Source organism: Odocoileus virginianus, chromosome 34 (assembly GCF_023699985.2).
Source record: "Odocoileus virginianus isolate 20LAN1187 ecotype Illinois chromosome 34, Ovbor_1.2, whole genome shotgun sequence".
Taxonomy (NCBI): domain Eukaryota; kingdom Metazoa; phylum Chordata; class Mammalia; order Artiodactyla; family Cervidae; genus Odocoileus; species Odocoileus virginianus.
The window spans coordinates 10,355,848-10,368,481 of NC_069707.1; positions in this window are offsets into that span (position 1 = coordinate 10,355,848).

A 12,634-nucleotide genomic window follows, 5' to 3' on the forward strand; every position below is an offset into this window, starting at 1 on the left:
GTCTCCCACACGGGGATGAGCTAAGGTGACATCTTAGGAAACTGCTTTTGTTACAGGTTTTCTCTTCTGGTGGGTGTGAGGGAACAGACAGGACTTCAGGCTTTGTGTTTATCTGCCAACCCAGTCTCTTCTTGCCCATCAACTTAGTGCCCACGCCAGAGAGCTGGGTCAAATGAGGTAACAGCTCATCCAGTTAGTATCAGAAATCAGCTCAGCTCTCCCTCTAGGCTGCAGAAATAGCCTGGACTACTGGCTCGGTTAACTGGTTAACTTGCCCTCGTTAAAGACTGGGGCAAGAAATCACATCCGTTTCCTTTACAAGTGAGATATTCTTCCTCTGTTTTACAGTTTCAAAATTTAGAAGTTACAGAGTGTCCAGAGCTCTGGCAGTGGTACAATTTAGTAGGCTGCACCATTTCATAGTCTCGCCCTAAAATAACAGTGGTGAAGCCTTGCGACAAATGGTCTAACTCCCGCTCAGATGATGGCCTTGTTACTGGAGACACGAACAGTTGAGGATGGCTGGCTGGCTTTTCTCACTCTTCTCTGAGCATGAAAAGAGACTGCATAATTGAAGGGGTCAGACTTGACAGAAATGTTCTGCAGTGGGGGCACAGCTCACCTGTTTAGTCAGAGCTGGTGGGTCCTGAGGTTTTGCATGTTGCAAGTATATCCTGTGTAAAACTCATAGATCACATACTGGCTTAGACACACACTTTTCTTGCCCGTGAACGTATTTTTATTTCAGAAGAGCCACTTAAGCATGGCAGATGGAACAAATGTGTTTTGTAGCCACTTCCTCTGAAAATTACATTAAAATGATAATAAAGGCAGAGAACGGCTTAGACTCACAGGGCAGAAAGAACTGGGGAGGACACGAGCTACAAGCAACCACATTTTGGAGGCTCTAAGTCAGATATCTCATGGTCACTGATTTTTGTGGACATGAGCTGGCCAAGGAAGATACCCAAATGCAGGTGGAGTTAAGCCACAGACCCGAGGAAGCCTCAGAGATCGGAGTTTCCAGCAACTTTCTAGAGGGACAGATGGGGACAAAACCAGGATTGGTTGAAAGTCTTTCTCTGAAGCAGTTTGAACCCTCCCATCACAACCCCTTCCCTTCTTCCATAGGGAATCCTGAGCAGGAGGTGAGAGTTCTCTGGTCTCAAGAGGCAAAATGGAGATCCTAGACATGCTCGTGAGTGGGGCGCCAGCTCGCGGGGGTCACAGTGCAAATGAGGAAGCCAGCCCAAGTCAGCATACTGACTGTCCTGCAGAGCTCCTCTCTCCTGCTGTGGCATCCAGTGAGAAGGTTCTTTCTGGGGGCTGCTCTGCCTCTGATGCCCATTGCCCTGATAATGGGGGGCCCAGGCTTTGGGGTCAGCTCTCAGCTGTGTATCTGTCTCGCTCTATGATATGATGGATTTTACGAAATTTACTGTGGTGATCATTTCATGATGTGTATAAGCCAGATCATTATGCTGTGCACCTTCAACTTACACAGTGCGTGCTAAGTCGCTTCAGTCGTGTCCGACTCTGTGCGACCCCGTGGACTGTAGTCCGCCAGGCTCCTCTGTCTGTGCGACCCCGTGGACTGTAGCCCGCCAGGCTCCTCTGTCCATGGGATTCTCCAAGCAAGAATACTGGAATGGGTTGCCATGCCCTCCTCCAGGGGATCTTCCTGACCCAGGGATCAAACCTGCATCTCTAGGGTCTCCTGCATTGGCAGGCAGGTTCTTTATCACTAGCATCATTATATCTCAATAAAACTAAAAGAGGAAAGGAAGATGCAACCATTCTGAAAGCCATCTCTCGGTTTTTAGGTCACTGTGTTTTCAGTACTCGTGCCAGTTATCTATTCTTTTATCTGACTCTTTAAAATTCAGTTCAGTAGACAACACACTATATAATTAAGGCGGCTTTTTCTAACCTCCCCTTACAGCTCTGGTGACCATATTTAAAATGTTAGCCATGGGATAGAACTGCTTAGATGATTTCCTTTTTAACCAATTTCAAATCAGCTTAATAGCCCTTTTCTTTTAACTCCTTTCTTTCATCTCTATTCAAGTGTGCATCAGTTTCATACCCTGAATAATTTCAAAGACATAGGCTTGATTGGAAAGCATCCATAGTGGTCCAGAACATGTCTCCCACACTGCCTGCCTGACTGGAGGAGCTCTTCAGACGTTGGTCTCTCACAGGCTCAGTGACATCTTTCTATTAGCGAGTGAACATCGCTTATACCTATATCTTGAGAATGTCAGTCTGAATTAAAATGTGCCAAGTTTCTTAACGGCACCAACAGATTTCCTAATTAACCTATGAATACTGTCAATCTGTTAATATAGTTCTCTTGTTCTTTTAGGATGAGTTATGTTACATTTCCTTTATTGACTCCAGCAGTTTCAGAACTGAAGTGCTCCTAAGGGTATTCCAGACTTCCTTTCAAAACTAAAGAAAATATGAGTAGCATGAATTCAGTTCACCAAAATGGTTAGAAACTTTTTGGCTTCTAAACTTTCTTCCCAAGCCAGTCGGTTGAACTTCATGCATTGCCCATTCTGGAATGCATTCTGTCCACATCGCTTTCTGCCCTGACAGAATTCCTAGGGTGAGGTAGATTCCTGACGTTGGTCCGAGGAGTCTGAAAACAGTAGCTTTTATGATCTTTAGTCCAGTTTCTTGACAAACTTGCTGCAGTGTGTCCTTTCTAAATGGACTTAAGTGCACAGAATTGGATTAACCATAATCCTTGCTTCATGCCATAGTCTCCTTACTAATCCTTGTCTGGATGTTATTAATTACTGGGATATAATGGATACCTAAACGTCCACCACCCGACCCCACATATGGAACACTGGTAGTATCTTCAGTCTCCTTAGGTGCTTTCTTCCCATCCTTCCCCCTACATTCCACATAGTTCTCAAAAAAAGGGAATAGCCTTTTTTCTTCTCCTCTTCCTCCTCCTCCTTTTAAAATCACTCATGTTCCAAGATTCATCTTTGTTGTAGCTTGTAGCTATAGTTAAATTTTCACTGCTGGGTATTGTTCTACTCTAGATATAGTACAATTTATGTATCTGTTTTCCCATTAGTGGGCACAATCTATAACTTTACCATGCCCAACTCTTGGCAAAATTGTGAAGTAGGATGGAGTTTGTCTTTGATGACTTTAGTATATTTTTTCTACTCTTCTTTATCCTCTTCTCAGAAGATCATCTAGGCCTCCTGCCTGTTACCTAGTGATGTGTAATAAATGTTTATTGAATGAAGATTTTAAGTGACAAAGAAGATTGAGGGCAACTCTAGTCAAATGGATGCAACTGCTCTGAGCACTGAGCTGAAGAAGTTTTTGCAGCCTCTTTTCAGTTCAGAGGGAAGACTGCCAGGGTCAGTAACCAGCGTCTGTATCAGAGGGGGCTGGGACGTGGTAGTTTGGGAACCCCTTCTTGCCACCCCAGGTTCAGTCCCTCATGGACACTTACAGCCAGCTTGGAATCATGGGCATGGGTTAAAAGCAAAAGAGTAAAACTTCCGTTGTAGAATATCAGGTTCTAGCTAGGAAGGTCATTTTTACGAGGGGGAGAAGGTAGTAGTTGGGCTTTGGAGATGGTGTGGTTGGCCATTGGAGTTGGACTATTTGGGCATGGAGGTGGTCTTAAGCCACGCTGTCTCTCCAGGTCCATTAAGGTTGATTTTTCTTTTTTTTAAAATTTCTAACTGGGAGATGATTGCTTTACAATGTTGTTGGTTTCTGCCATACATCAACATGAATCAGCCATAGGTTCATATGTCCCTTCCCTCTTGAAACTCGCTCCCACCTCCTACCCCATCCCATAAAGGTTGATTCTGATTTTATTCTCTGTTAAATATCTAATATAAAATGTGCATGTTTCTGAGGAAAACTGCAAAGGATGTCATTTTTCAGCCTTATGGTTAAATGCATATTTTCTATTTGAATCTTTCACTTATAAAGATTGAATATGATGACACTTAAAATAATGTGTTTTTAAGTTGTCTAGTTGTTTAAATGTAAAGTGCTGAAAAATTAATCTCTTTTTGGCTATGGACTCAATGTCCTTTCTTTAAAATTTTTATTTTTTTTAATAGATGTTTTATTCTGGCTCGGGTTTTGATAGCAATATTGGCTTTACTGATACCAATTCCATCTGTAGCTTTGCTTGTAAATGGCATTATCATAAGATAATAGATCTGGAAAGAAACATCAAATATCTTAATTGAGTGTTTCAGATCAGTGGCCCACCTGCATAGAATCACCTAAGAAAACTGCATAAAATATGGATTCCTGGGCTCCGTTCCTGGTCAAATAAATCAAGTTATTAGGGTAGAAGCCCAGTAATCTTCATTTTATAAATCTCCCAGGTGATTCTGATCCATGTGAACATTTGAGAAATGTTAATCCAGTCTAAATTTCACTGTATAGTGAAGATAACGGTAACCCAAGAGGTTAGTGACTTTTCTAGGGTTCAGAACTAACTGGTTCAGAGCTGGGTAGTCACTTGAGGTGAGGTTATGGCAGAAAAATTAACATATTTATTTTTCAGTTTATAGGTGGGATTTAAAATAGCTTATTCTTAAATAACCCCCAAGCCCCATAGGCTGCAAATATGCCCCAAATGCCTGTTGTTAGGTTAATAGTTTCTTGTTACCCTGAGTATCCTGAAATAGGCAGATATTCGATGTTATTGGAAATCCATGAAAAAATCCTGAGATCCTCTTTAATGACTGTCTAATAATTTGGGGGGTGGGATTCTTTTGGGAACAAAGAAAATAGTCACCATTCTTACAAGATCTCTGGATCTGTTTTCCAAAGATACTTGTGCTTGCAGCATGAGAGAACAGTGATGTCTGCAAACTTCCTTCTTAAAAGTCCTTTATTTATTAACAGAAAATGTTTTATGATTCAGTTGAAGAACAGGGATTAATTTCTTCTTAACTCCTATCTCTTCCCTAAGTGAAGTACAAAAGGAACTAGTGCCTTCTACTCCACCCCAGCTGGAACCTTGCCAGGCCAAGTCCATGGACAGATCCTCTGTGTCTTCCTCCTAAGACTAAGTTTAGCTGCACCAGTTAAAGTCCAGGACAATTTAGACATTTGAAAAAAAAACTGAACAAAACTCTGTCTTTCAGCAATGTGGGTTGACTTTTGCTTGAAACTATAATGATCAGAGAAAAAGGGAAGTGAGAATCTTTAGTCCAGGTCTTCTAATGCCTTGATTCTTTGTTGTCATTGATATTATTTATAGAGGCAAAGAACTGGATGTCAGCCCTAACTTGGGTTGTTTCTAAAACACCCAGGATCAGTATCATGTTAACACTGTAGCATGAATTAATTTCATAATTTGGTAGGTACTGGTCTGGCCTCCTTAAAATAGCCTGAGTCTGGGCCTCTCATCAGTTTTATATGGTGGGCCATAAAGAAGGCTGAGCACCAAAGAATTGATGCTTTCAAATTATGGTCCTGGAGAAGACTCTTGAGAGTCCCTTGGACTGCAAGGAGATCAAACTAGTCAATCCTAAAGGAAATCAACCCTGAATAGTCATTGGAAGGACTGATGCTGAAGCTGAAGCTCCAATACTTTGGCCACCTGATGCAAAGAACTGACTCATTTGAAAAGACCCTGATGCTGGGAAAGATTGAAGGAGAAGGGGATGACAGAGGATGAGATGATTGGATGGCATCACCAACTTGATGGACATGAGTTTGAGCAAGCTCCAGGAGTTGGTGATGGACAGAAAAGCCTGGCATGCTGAAGTTCATGGGGTTGCAAAGAGTTGGACACGACTTAGCGACTGAACAACAGCAGATATGGGCTTATCATCAATTTTAGGAAAACACCATCAACATCAACCATAAAGTAAAGCTGAGCTGACCTATGGTCAAGTTGAGTTTACCTGTATTATGGTCATTATTCTGATGCTACTCTGGTTATAAAAGGAGAAAGTTCTTGGTTTCATCATTTAGGAACAAACTCTTAATTATTCATGTAGTTTTTGTACCCTCAAAGATTTCACACCTAAAATCATTTATATACTTTAATAATTTTTTTCTCGAAACTGTGTATGTCTTCTTCCACCCGCATTGTGTGTATCAGTAGTTTGTTAATTTTTTGTTCATGGGTAATATTCTGTTTATGAACATGCCATGATGTATATCAATAGTTGATGGATGTTTGTTTCTAATTTTAGTTACTCTGAGTACAGCTGCTATGAACATTTAAATACAAGTGTTTGTGTGGTCCAAGTTTTCATTTCCATTGGGTACCAATCTAGGATTAGTATTGCTGGGTCATATGGTAAGTATATATTTAAAGACATTGCAGAACAGTTTCCAAAGTGGCCATACTGTTTTGTGTTCCTTCCAGTAGCGTGAGAATTCTGGTTGCTATTTGAGGTGGTTTCCAATGAAAGCATGGGAAGGATGGGCATGTTGGTTTTCGTGGGGAAGATGTGAGTTGCTGTCATTAGGGGTGGTCATGGTTGGTGCTCGGAGGCTTCTCACAGTCCCTGAACAAAGAGACTCCACACTCGTCACACTTTCACGGCCACCCCGAAGTCAGCTGGTGTGTCTGTTGCTCCTCTCGAACCAAGAGCTGCCTGAGGATGAGGGTCAGACCTTGTTCCTCACTGTAGTCTCAGATCCCAGCATGTCTGGCCACAGTCGGCCTTGGGATGCGCTGGTTGGGTTGAACAGCAAATATGTCTCATAGCCAGGAGGGTGTTAGGAAGGGAGAGCTCAGGTGGGGTGCCTCCTCTCTTACCCTGGCCTTCTTATCGTCTGTGATGGAGAAGCACCCATGATCACAGATTTCATGTAACCACACAGTGGATGTAGAATGAAGTTGAAGAAGAAAGGGTTATAATGGCCATGAAGGGTTTATCAAAGGAGAGCATGAAACCCATGAAAGGCAAGCATATTGTGATCAAAACCATCCGGAGGTTCCAGAGCCCTTTTTAACACACACCTCAATTGCCTTCTCCCCGTGTGCCCTGCCCCCTGTACATTTCCCTCCCTGGATTGTTTAGAGGGGAGTGGAGGGTGCTGGGATGTTAGGATGCTACCTGAATTTTACTTTGGCTGAAACCAAGTAAGCCCCACTGATGTCTGCACATTGGTAAGTCCTGCTCATGGTGCTCTTTTCTGCAATGACAGTGACCTTATCTTTAAACCATCCCCTGTCCGTTCTCTATTTTATTTGTTGGGGTTTAGATGGTGAAAGATACTCAGTTGAATAAAGTGTGTTTGGGGTCACTCATTCTTAACAAAGTCAGTCAGCCCCTGGACTCTCCTGTAAGATGTTTCCGTTTAGCAGACAAAGTTATGTTTTTTTTCTTTCTCCTTCCTCACTTCCCCCACCTCCACTTTTATCCCTGAGAGCAAATTCAGGGCCCCTCCGAGTTTATATTGCCTGTGGTTAATTGGCCCTAATGCAAGTGTGCACGGCTGTGCGTGGGATGTTTCTTAGTGTGATACGCATCCTTTCGGTGCTTAGGAACGGTTGCTTCCCTTTGAGTGTGTAATTCATTGTGCTGTGAAATGCATTTCCCGTGTGCTGCTGTTGTTCCAGGAGCGGCCACGCTCAGCGGCCACTATGGTAGGACTCGGGTACACACGTTTGCTTATGGCCGTTTAAAATGTGAGTAAATCTTACTTGACATTGCTATACATGACCACGACCTGCAATTACAGAAACAAAGAACTTTCCAGTGAGCTGAAGCAATCCTAGAAACATGTGGGCTGCCTTAGCGGTAAGGTGGCGGGGCGGTGGGGAGGGGGAGTTCCATCAAATTCAGGCAGGGCCCAGCTTGAGGAGCACAGAAGGGAGCACCCTATTGCGTAATATGTAGGTATAGAAAATCATCACACAGTACACCTTTGTTGTTCAGTTGCTAAGTTCTGTCCAGCTCTTTGCAGCCCCATGGACTGCAGCACACCAGGCTTCCCTGTCCTTCACCATCTGCTGGAGTTGGCTCAAACTCATATCCTTTGAGTCAGTGATGCTATCTAGCCATCTCAACCTCTGCTGCCCCCTTCTCCTCTTGCCCTCAATCTGCCTCAATAAAGCTGGAAGATAATTGGATTGTGTTAATCAAACAAACGTTAAGTGTTTAATACATGGAGAGAGAGAGAGAGAGAGCGAGCTGCACCTGTATCATCCTCTAACTACATCTGGGCCCAGCACATATTCTTGCCCTCATCTCTCCCCACTGGGACAGGGTATTTTTTTTCCTAGCTCCCTTCCTGGAGCTGCAGTGTGTTTTTACTAGTGCACCAGTTTGCCCTTCCCTCCACAGATGAAGGCTTCTGTTTCATAGAGGAGATAGAGCTCAAGAGTGTGGGTGGTTTGTACCTTTCCTCCAGTCTGCACTTTTGTAGGACTCTTTGCAAGTTCTGTGAGCTCCTGGTAGGGTCCATGGACAAAACTCCTGAATAGGGTGTTGATTCCTCCAATTGCTTGGACTCTTTGGGACATTGTGCACTTGCTAGTATACACATCTTGCTTTTCAGCAGGTCATCAGCTACTGTAGCTGAACTCTTCTCACTCATATCTACTTGCATCTACCCAGGCAAACAAGAACTCTTTCGCTGAAGGTGTGTGTGTGTGTGTGTGTGTGTGTGTGTGTGTGTGTGTATCTCCTTAAAATTTGAGTCATTTCATTGTCTTGCAACCTGAGTTCTCTGATGAATGTAATGAGCTTTCACGTTGCCCAGATTTTCCTTGTTATAGTGTGGAAGTGATCCTTTTTGTAACTTTCTATTAATACATCCCCAAGCATCTTGCTTTTTTTTTTTTTAAATATTGGTTTTCCTGGGTATAACAACCTCTAATTCTAGAAGTTGACAGTCATATTCTTTCAGCTTTTTGAAACATTATTTTGTTGTCTGTTGAGTTGCATTGTTTCCATTGAAAAGTCTGTGGTCAGTCTTACTGTTGCTCCTTTGATGGTAACATGCCTTTTTTTTTTTTTGGTAATAGATTTTTTTTATTTTCACAGCAAAATTGAGTACGTACAGAGTACCCATATACCTCTCATCTCCCTCCCTCATACCATCAGCGTTCTGCATCTGAGCAGTACATCTATTAGAATCGGCAAACCTACAGTGGCACATCATTATCACCCAAATCCATAGCTTACTTTAGGATTCATCCTTGGTGTTTTACATTCTGTAGGTTTGGAAGAATGCATAAGGACATGCATCCAGTGTTGTTGTATGATACAGAATAACCTTTACTGCCCTAAAAATCCTCTGTACTTTGCCTTTTCACCCCTCCGTCCATTCTGTCTTTTGGCAACCATTGATCTTTTTACTGTCTCCATAGATTTGTCTTTTCCAGAATGCCATCTAACGTGTAATGTCATATAGTATATCGTCTTTTCAGATTGCTTTCACTTAGTAATATCCTTTAAAATTTCTTCCATGTCTTCATGGTTTGATAGCTTATTTCTTTTTAGCAGTGAATGACATTCCATTTACGGTTTTATCATAGTTTATCCATTCACCTACTGAAGACTGTCTTGGCTGCTGCTAAATTTTGGCTGTTATAAATAAAGCTTCTGTAAACATCTATGTGCATGTTTTTGTGTGGATATAAGTTTCATTTCATTCAGGTTAAGTACCAAGGAGCATGATTGCTGGATTGTATGGCAAAAGTATATTTAATTTTGTAAAAAACTGCCAAAGTTTCTCCCAAATTGATCGTACTATTTTGTATTCTCACCAGCAGTGAATAAAAGTTCCTGTAGCTACATATCATTGCCAGAATTTGCTGTTCTTTTTCTGCTTTTTAAGATATGCTCTTTGTTTTTTGTTTCTAGAAATATTTTCTATGATGTGTGCATCTTTAGAATTGTCAAGCTGGGGAACAAATCTGTCATGCTTCTTGAATCTGTGTTTTGGTGTATTTCATCAGTTTTGGGAAAGTATCAGCCATTATCTTTTTTTTTTTTTTTATTAGTTGGAGGCTAATTACTTTACAGCATTGCAGTGGTTTTTGTCATACATTGAATTAGCCCACCATTATCTTTTCAAATATTGTTTCTATCCTGCATTAGGTTTCAATCGAAGAGGTAGAACCACTAGGAGATACATGTACACACACACACACACACAGATGTATACAAACAGGTTTATTATTGGGATTTGAAATTGCCTGATGAAATTGCCTAAATCAGTTAAATAGAGGAAGTTGTTTCTTCTGTTCCGGGCACTGTAGCTTGAAGTCAGTAGGATAGATAGAGAGGAAGAGGAGAACTGAGAATCCACAAGAAAGAACTGGAGCCCATATCGGTCTCTTACTGCCTCCAAGACCCCAGCTTCAATGATTAAGTGCCCTGCAGAAGAAGCTGGCATCCTTTGACATAGAGCTAAAATGTGCCCATGCCAGGAGTTAGAGAGACAGCAGAAGGAACTCTGAGAGAAACTGGCTGATGCTTCAGCCTACAAAGTGAGTCAGCAGGTAAATGACAAGGTATGTGAACTGCACCAGAGCACTGTGCCCTGCTGTGACCTTCTGAGTGTGAAAGGAATAGGGCTGCTAACTTACTTCTGTCTCTCGAACCTTGCACAAAGTGTCTCTTATAACCCGTATTAATCCATGCTATGCAGGGAAAAACATTCTAGCAAAATTAGTTGCAATTCGGCTAAGTTGCTGCTGCTAAGTTGCTTCAGTCATGTCCGACTCTTTGTGACCCCGTAGACGGCAGCCCACCAGGCTCCTCTGTCCCTGGGATTCTCCAGGCAAGAATACTGGAGTGGGTTGCCATTTCCTTCTCCAATGCATGCATGCATGCATGCATGCTAAGTCGCTTCAGTTGTGTCCGACTGTGCGACCCCATGGACAGCAAGCAGCCCACCAGGCTCCTCTGTCCATGGAATTCTCCAGGCAAGAGTACTAAGTTGGCATGATATAAATTCATCTCATCTCATACCTGATTATCTCACTCCTCTCTTTCTGAGCTCCAGTTCTAGACATTTTCTTCTTGTCCCATATCTCTTACATTGACTATATTTTGTACTTTTCTTTTGAATCTCTGTCCTTCAGTCTGGATATTTTCTTATTAACTATCTTCCTTGACTAAATCTCTGTTCTACCATTTTGAATTTGCTGGTAAATCCATCCATTGGGTTCTTAATTTTGATTTTCTTGTTCAAGATTTCTCTTTGTTCCTTGTTTTGAGAAAGTAATTTCTGGTTCTTAGCTGATGTTGTCTATATTCTCATTTACTTCCTTGAACATGTTAATCATAGTTATTTTCACATTTATATCATATAATCCTAATATCACAGTCTCTTATGGGTTTGTTTCTATTTTTGTTTCTTTTGGTTTTTGTTCATCCTTATCTTTTTATTGACTGAATTTTCCTAGTTACTTTTGATTAAATTATAAACATTGTACATAAAATCTTGGAGATTACTTGAGACTTCAATGCTTTTATTTTCCTTCCAAGAGAATGTACTTTTGCTTCTTACAGCAATAAGTGTAGGGACTGAGCTTATTCAAGCTCAGCTTTGTCTTTATAAAGGCCTATATACTAGGAACTAAAGAGCCTCCTGATGAGGGTGAAAGAGGAGAGTGAAAAAGCTAATTTAAAACTCAACATTCAAAAAACTAAGATCATGGCATCTGGTCCCATCACTTTATGGCAAATAGAAGGGGGAGAAATGGAAGCAGTGACAAACTTTATTTTCTTGGCCTCCAGAATCACTGTGGATGGTGACTGCAGGCATGAAATTAAAAGACACTTGCTGCTTCAAGAAAAGCTATGACAAACCTAGACAGCATCTTAAAGGCAGAGATAATCACTTTACTGACAGAGGTCCATACAGTCAAAAGTATGGGTTTTCCATTAGTCATGTATGGATGTAACAGTTGAACCATAAAGAAGGCTAAATGTTGAAGAATTGATGCTTTTGAAATGTGGTACTGGAGAAAACTCTTGAGAGTCCCTTAGACAGCAAGGAGATCCAACCAGTCAGTCCTAAAGGAAATCAATCCTGAATATACATCGGAAGGACCAATGCTGAAGTTGAAGCTGCAATACTTTGGCCTCCTGATTGTAAAGAGTCAATTCATTGGAAAAGACCCTGATGCTGAAAAAGACTGAAAGCAAAAGGAGAAGGGGGCAGCAGAGGATGAGATGGTGGGATAGCATCTCTGACTCAGTGGACATGAGTTTGAGCAAAACGCAGGAGATATTGACTGACAAGGAAGCCTGGCGTTCTGCAGTCCATGGGGTCTCAAAGAGTCAGACATAACTTAGCAACTGAACAACAACAACAACAACAACAACAACAATATATTTACATGTACTTCTACTGGGAAAAGCATGTATTTTTCAAAGAATAACACTTTAAGGGTCCCAACTGAAAGCCTTGTTCAGTTGGAAAGGACACTTCTTCATGAGTCCTGTATTTTAATCTTTGTCTCTCCAGCTCTGTTTGACCCTGGAAATCTTTGCTCAGCTTCTCAGCTGTTACTTTTGAATAAAAGTATCCGCAGGGAAAAAGTGGCTAACTTTCTCCTGAAGGATTTTGGTCTTTTAAGTCTTTGCTTCCTTGGTGGGCCTCTTAATACTTTTGAACAGACATTTCTTGTATTTTTCCACGTTTT